The sequence below is a fragment of the Microchirus variegatus genome (assembly GCF_963457635.1).
Source record: "Microchirus variegatus genome assembly, chromosome: 8".
NCBI classification, from domain to species: Eukaryota; Metazoa; Chordata; class Actinopteri; order Pleuronectiformes; family Soleidae; genus Microchirus; species Microchirus variegatus.
In genome coordinates this window covers 3173199-3181308 of record NC_139809.1, presented here as the reverse complement: position 1 = coordinate 3181308, position 8110 = coordinate 3173199, and positions in this window count along the sequence as shown.

Sequence of the window (8110 nt, the reverse complement as noted above, 5' to 3'; positions counted from 1 at the left end):
AGATAGATAGATAGATAGATAGATAGATAGATAGATAGATAGATAGATAGATAGACAGATAGATTCTACCAAGTTATCTCGCAAGCTAACTAGCAAGATAGATAGATAGATAGATAGATAGATAGATAGATAGATAGATAGATAGATAGATAGATAGATAGATAGATAGATAGATTCTAGCATGTTATCTCGCAAGCTAACGAGCACCCTAATGGGGTCGTACCTATGTTCCCCGGGTCCTATGTTCCCCGTTGTTCCCAAAAAAGGTCCACTTTGTATGTGACAGGGGAACAAAGGACCCTTTTTTTGAAAAAGGGTAGGGTTAGGATTAGGGTTAGAGAAAGGGTCCTATGTTCCCCGGTCACATACAAAGCGGGGAACATAGGACCCGGGGAACATAGGTACGGTCCCGGTTAGGATTAGGGTAAGAGAAAGGGTCCTATGTTCCCCGGTCACATACAAAGCGGGGAACATATAGGACCCGGGGAACATAGGTACGGTCCCCACACTAACTAGCAAGATAGATAGATAGATAGATAGATAGATAGATAGATAGATAGATAGATAGATAGATAGATAGATAGATAGATAGATAGATAGATAGATAGATAGATAGATAGATAGATAGATAGATAGATTTTTGCATGTTAACTCGCAAGCTAACTAGCACACTAACTAGCAAGATAGATTGTTACATAGATAAATAGATTCTAGCATGTTATCTTGCAAGCTAACTAGCAGGATAGATAGATTCTACAATGTTAGCTCGCAAGCTTACTAGCACACAAACTGGCAAGATAGATAGATAGATAGATAGATAGATAGATAGATAGATAGATAGATAGATAGATAGATAGATAGATAGATAGATAGATAGATTTTTGCATGTTAACTCGCAAGCTAACTAGCACACTAACTAGCAAGATAGATAGATACATAGATAAATAGATTCTAGCATGTTATCTTGCAAGCAAACTAGCAAGATAGATAGATTCTACAATGTTAGCTCGCAAGCTTACGAGCACACAAACTCGCAAGATAGATAGATAGATAGATAGATAGATAGATAGATAGATAGATAGATAGATAGATAGATAGATAGATAGATAGATAGATAGATAGATAGATAGATAGAAATTTGTATTATTATATAGGCGGTAGAAACACAACCCACATTACACCCACATAATAAAGACAATTACCCAGGAGCTGGTGCAAATAACATATTGACAAGTGGCTAATCCTACATGATAACAGTGAAAGTTGTGTTTTTATAACGTGTCTGGGGACCTTTTTTTGATTTGTCCCTCTTAAACAAGCAGCAAAAGGAATGGTTTGTGTCAAGGCTTCCCAAAGGGGAGGATTTGAGGGAATGATCCATTTCTCTCACCCTTATCAGCCACATCCCACCCCCCCTTATAACAATGCCACTGTGTGCAGCCCCCACAGCCGGGACACCCCCTCACCCCTCACACCCCCCCCCCCCCCACAGCCCTCACCCACATGTGAGATGCTGTTGTGTTGTCTTGTCCACCCCACAGCTGGAGCATCTCCCTCTCCACTCCTCCACCCCATAGCTTTTCCTCCATTCAACCCAAACAATGCCTCCGCTCTTTTGGCCACACTATGCAGATTGTTTTCGGAGGACAAGCAAGAAAGAGAAACAGATAGACGCTACAGGGGACAATGAAACAGCTGGCTATGTTGAAACAGTTCATTTTGGTATTCTGTATTTCTTAACTCATATAGCCCTCATATATATGTGTGTACTTATGTATTTTTCACCTCTTAAATACATTTTCTGGCATAGACACTGACCTTGTCAGGAGCAGCAGTCCTCATGGAGACTGAGGCAGAACTGCACTTCTAAGATAATTGGTTATGTTTAGGGGTAAGATTTTAATTGTGGTTATAAGGTTAGGGATAATGCTTTGGTTATGGGTATGGTATTCCTTATGTTGTGGGGGCCTAAATCTGTTTACACAGTCACATTATGGGGACTTGTCTTCCTTATGAGGACACAAATCAAGTCTCCATAACATAAATTACTAGATTTTAAGGTGGATACATGGATTAAAGTTAGCCGGAGGTTAGAATAGGTGAAGGTTAGGGTCAGGATTAGGATTAGGCCATATGGGCGAGGTTAGAGTATGTCTCCAGGAAAGGAATGTATACTAACCCATGTCTCCTATTGTACACAGAGTGAATATAAACTGAATATAAATGTGGACACATTAATATGAACTCTATGAGGTTAATGGTCTTCTGCACAGCAGCCATTTTGCCTTGTTTTAGCAGGAAAACAGGTAACAGGTGATCACATTAACGGGCCGTCATTCACTTCATTACTGACACTGGTGGTTTTCCTGCTGTCAAAAGATTTTAAGATTAGAGTCTGTGTCAGGTGTGTAGGTTAAGTTTTAGATAACAAAGAATGAAAGTCAAGCAATGTCATTTTAAGCAACACAAATAATACATTCTATTTCTAATTACAATGCTAATATTGTAATAATGAGCCTTACTTTATCCGTTTGTAGCCCAATCTGATCATATACTTTAGCACTGTTGTTTACCATGAGATAAAGATCAAGTTTAAGTAATGGGCTGGAAAAACAACAACTCATCAACACCACTATCAACATATCGGTTATTATAACCAACATTTAATGACAATTACGTGTGATGCAAAGTCTGGTTATGTTAGTCATACATAAATTTTTAATAAAAATAATTAACTAAGATTTCAGTTAATGTAAATACAACTTCAACACAGCTAGTACAGAAAGCAGCCTTGATCATTACAGTATCTTGCCAAATAACAATTTAAGATTTTTGGCACTTTGACTATTCCAAGGTAAGACAATTCCAGTTTGACTTATAGATTTAATGCATTAGATTATTGCAAACAATCCAGGGATTCTTAAATGTTCTTATTTGATTTCATTTGTGAAATCTTTTTTTTTTTTTTTTTTTACAGTTAGACCACAATGATTAAGAGTAACCTGACATACAGTATATATACAGTCAAGACTTAACATAATTGTGATCAAAACAAATACTTCCTGCACATGTATGATCACCTGCATGGCTTTGGCTGCACTCCACAGGTTTATTCACTATAACATATTAAAGAAACCTTTATTATCTGTGTGATCATCACATATTTTCTTTTATCTGGCGTCAAACATGAACAGGTGTCTCTTCACATACACGCTCCATTTATCTTGACAGGTCAACGTAATCAGCACCCAAACCATATATTTGTTAATGGTTGCAGTGACCTCCTTTTTCCCCTTTAGATGCCGTTTAAATAATTGACATCTCAGGCATTCATAGACGTGATAATGTACACCTTCAACATACGTCATCATTTCCATCCCAGAATAGATTCAAAGAAAGTTTAGCATTGTTTCACCTATGTTTGGTGCAATATTTTCTTATTAAAGACGCCATATTTGTATATGTCCTCTGACTTTTTTGGTGTAATAAAGCCTGTTGAACTCTGAACTGTTTCATTTTTCCTCCAGTAGAGGGCAGACTCGTGTCAGTTGGTTTCTTACTACACAGGGATTTTCAACCTTGTCTAAAACATAACATCTGTTTAAGGTGTATGCTTTTGGGGGGAATGTTTTATTTAATATCAAATAAACAAAATGATGAACACGGTGCAGATTCTAACAACTGGACACTGACCCGACGAGCGGCACTAATATTTAAGTTTGGCTTCAACAGGACAAATGAATGTCTGCTCAGCAGTGAGCGTCAGCACTTCATTTATCCTGATCCTGTATTCATCACTCCCTTCCCCACATTGTTGAAATATGCTATTTCTCAGCACTGACAGCTTCAGTTAATGATCAAACCCAACGATAACGTTTCCAAAGGAACCACTTTCTAAACAAATCACATCTCAAAGGGAGAGCATGTGCTTGAGCAACAGCCGAAAACACACGAGAACACAAACATTTCAGTCACTGCAGCTCAGACACGGTGTGTGGTCAAATGTGTTTTTATGATTTGTATTTACGTTTCTGCTAAAAATGTGATTATTCTCGTGGGTGTGTGCTCTACAGAATATAACCTGGATTTATTTGAATGGGCAGCAAACTACAGCCAGAGTAAGAGTGGCCATATTAAGTAGCCAGTGACACTGGAACCTGGTCAATGTTCCACGCTGTTGCTCTGCTTTTATTCAACCTGGTGATTCCATCTAGTCGACACTAGTCACAAAGACGATGCCATGGTCTATGCTTTCCTACACCATCATGCTGTGGATACTGTGTAAAAAATTAAGTTATTATTATTTCTAAGAAGAATTAACTTCTATTGTGATTTTTTTATGACGTGAGGAGAGCAACGTAAACCAAGGCCTGAGGGGTCAGTATTTTTAATTTATTTATTTTAATTCTCAAATTCTATTATATTTTATTTATTTATTGCAGAAATAGGAAACAACTCCTGGTGATTTTATTCTCATTTGTGACATCAGCTAGCAACCAGGAAAGGAAAGGAAATAATGTGTGTCTATATTTTAAAGGCCATATCTTAAATTCTTAGAAATAAAAGTGCTAAGTAGAACCATATAAGGTTATTCAGCTTGTCCTCATAGGAGAACCCTTTTTGGCTCCAGGTAGAACCTTTTTTTTATAAAGATTCCACCTGGAACACTTTTGGAGGGTTCCACCAAGAACCCTTTTAAAACACTTTATTCAGGAAAGGGGCTTTAAAGGGTTCTCTGGATCAAAATGGTTCTTACTGAAACCATTAGTGTTACCAAGAATCCTTTCGGGAAAGGGTTTTTCAGAAGCAAATGGTTCCAGGTAGAACCTCAGCCCTTGTAGAAGGACCCTTATTTCTAAGAGTGTATCATAAGGGGTTCCAAGTATTATTTAAGTGGTTATTGCACAATTATGTAATTATTTTTTATTTGTGTAGCTTTTGTCACACAATCTATTTGTTTATTCCATGTTTCTCAGACTGTTTTGAGTGCAAGTTGCTGCTCCAGCCCAGACACACAAACACACACACACACACACACACTCCCACAGAGCATGTGTCTCCTCCCTCTCTCTGCTGCAGGTTGAGTTACCTGCCACCTATCACTCACCTGCTCCCCGCCTCACCTGTGCAGCGCTGCGCTCCTCTCTCTGCTGGAGGAAGGAACCTGTACTTTCACAGCAAGCTGTCGCAGCTCATAATAATAACAGAAGGTGGTTAAACTTACTGGTGACGTTCTATCTGCGGAGGTAATGTGTTGACAAGCTGATGCTCCAGGCGCCAACTCGCCCACGTTTTGTCACCATCAGCATCCTGTTCCACTGTGAGTTTGTTTCTTTTTGGTTATTTGTGTGTGTGTGTGTGTGTGTGTGTGTTTGTGTGTGTTATGTCATGCGTACTGGTGGGTAACATGGCCCTTTGCTCCATGTACTTGCTCTGCTTCCTCCCACGGTCCACAGACACACGCGCGGGTCTGGGTTTTTTTTTAAAACACGTTTGGGTAATGATCACTAACATGGATGCCATCCATCAGCAACTGGCTGTGACTCAAAAACCTCCAGGAATGCAGCGTCACCTAGAAAAGCAACATAATTAGGTTCCATTATGAAACTCATTGGTCTGTTGGATTATAGGTTATACTACTTATATACTTAAGTGTGTGTGTGTGTGTGTGTGTGGTTTGGGGGGGGGGGGGTCAAATGAATGTTATGTGAACAAACAGGGATCGTCCCTGAAATCTGACCTGATTTTGTCTTGCGTCGGGTTGGTGACACTCTCCACACTGCGCCTGTGTTCCCACAACAAACCTGTAACACCATCACCAGCTATATTGTAACAATGTAACGTGATTCAGAGCCATAACACTACATCTGATAAGCGCTATCTCCCTATGAAATGCTCAGCTGCTCAGCATCACACAAAGTGCTTGTTGTCAGACTTTTGCCTGTTCTTGCTCTTGATATTTTCCCCACCTGTGGAATGGGAAGACATAAAAGTGATGACAGTGCAGGTTTTTTTTGCCATATATTATATATTATTATATATCCTGTTAGAATATGCATGCATTGGAAGTACAGTATGGCACAGTGTTGTCCGTGTGTGGTGAGCTTATTGTGATGAGCTGTGATGCAAACAGACACATGACAACTCTGCAGAGACCTGTGTTCACTGAGGCTCCATAGTTGATGCCACAACGCATTCATTTCAAGTTTCAGTCCAAGGTGAAGACGAACACTATGAAAAAAACTAAACAACAGAGATCACATGACCGATACTACGAGTCTGTAAATGGGTGTAGTGCTTCATCGGGACTGGAGTTTGGCTCACTGTCGCAGAAGCGAGACTTTCAAGTGACAAGGAAAATAAGAACAGGCAGATATGATCAGTCACTCTGAAAACAAGGCCAGCTTTTTTTGAGTGAGGCTAAGATAAACTTCCTCCACACACAGTTTCATTACCTTGTCTGTGTTGTTTTAGCACCCTGTAATTACTACTGAATAAGTGATTTTCTTTTATTTTGAAAAAAATAAGCACTTACATTGAAGACAAAGACGTGGTGTTTTGAGAGACGGTTGCCATGAAGGGGACAACACTTTCCGCCCAGTCTGTTCTGGTCTGTTCCGCCTTCACCTTCTTCTTCGTGAAACCTGGCGTCCATCCAGCGCAGGAAACAATAGCTTGGAAAGAAGATGACCACAGACATAGGGACAGAAAGAGGAAGTGCAGACTCACACTTAATAAAACATTTTCTCTTTTTCCTAGGATTTTGTTGCAGCAGACAATGTGGAATTAACTCGTACTAATTGTGGAAGCCCATGTTTATCCTCTGAAGTTCTGGGGACAGTATCTGAGGGAGAGATCTGAGTTGTATTTATGATCAGCCTTGAGATAAGACCGAGTGACTGCACCTGGAGCTTACAACTGTCATACATTGCGTTTATTTTGTGTATCGTGCAATGTGCTGCTGCTTGTTATGTTAAGGCAGCTTTAAACATCTATAGGTGGGTCAGATGAGGAGACAGCACTTGCTCATAGTGTCGTAGAAAGCGGCCCCAGCACTTTAAAAAATGACTTAAGGTCAGTGTCTTTTAGATGGGACTTGCTCTCGGTGAACACTTAACATGCTCGCTGGAGACACAGGATCCTGACCTCTTGCCACAGATAAATAATACAGACTGAGTCGGTTTGCCTAAAGCGATACATTGTTCCTCGGAGTCTAAAAGTCCCGTGTAAAAGGTAATTATTGGATCCACTGTTGGACACGGCTCAGTGTGGCCGATTAATCGAGGAACATTCACACCGTATAAAATCTATAAAATGACGTAAAAGAACAACAAACCCTGTGTTTTGCAATAACACTTTGAGGTCCACAGTTTATGTAATGATACTGTATGTGCTGTATGTGTGTGTGTGTGTGTGTGTGTGTGTGGGATAGGTGAGATATAGAGTGTGTTACATAACCTTGTCAGTGCATGCCTTGACAGACAAGTTAGAGACTCAAGGATTAGAGCAAAAAGGTGTGGGAGATTTTTTCCTTCTCTTATTTCCTGCCTCCATTTATCCGTCAGATTTACTTTTGACACTCGTCTCCTTATTTACGGCTTTGCAAGCAGTCACATCAAATGAAATGATCACGCATTGCGCATTGGCAGAAGGGCTGGGCAATAATCCTATAACAATGTGTACTGTATATTTTTAATATTAACATAGCAAAGGTTCAATCTATATCAAAATGGTGTGAATTTGCTATGACATTTTACCGGTTTTCTTTTACTCAGGAGCAAACGGTCGTCTTTAAACTATCTGAATAAGACAATTGTTTGAAACCTTTTAATTAATGTAATAGATGTGGCTATATCACCCAGCCCTACATGATGATGGTGTTAAACCCAAACATATTAAATAATTGCAGCGATTCAGTCGCCACGAGTTTAGATCTAATTACACACTACATATCAGCCTGCTGTCTTCCTTTGTCCCAGTGCAGTCCCTTGACCAGCAGCAGTGCAGGCCCAACACCTGGCTCTCCACTCTCGAAGAGCAGGCTGTTCAGTGGACTACACACCTCAACTTTACATGCATCTGCAACCTAAGCTTTTTGAGTTAAAACAAT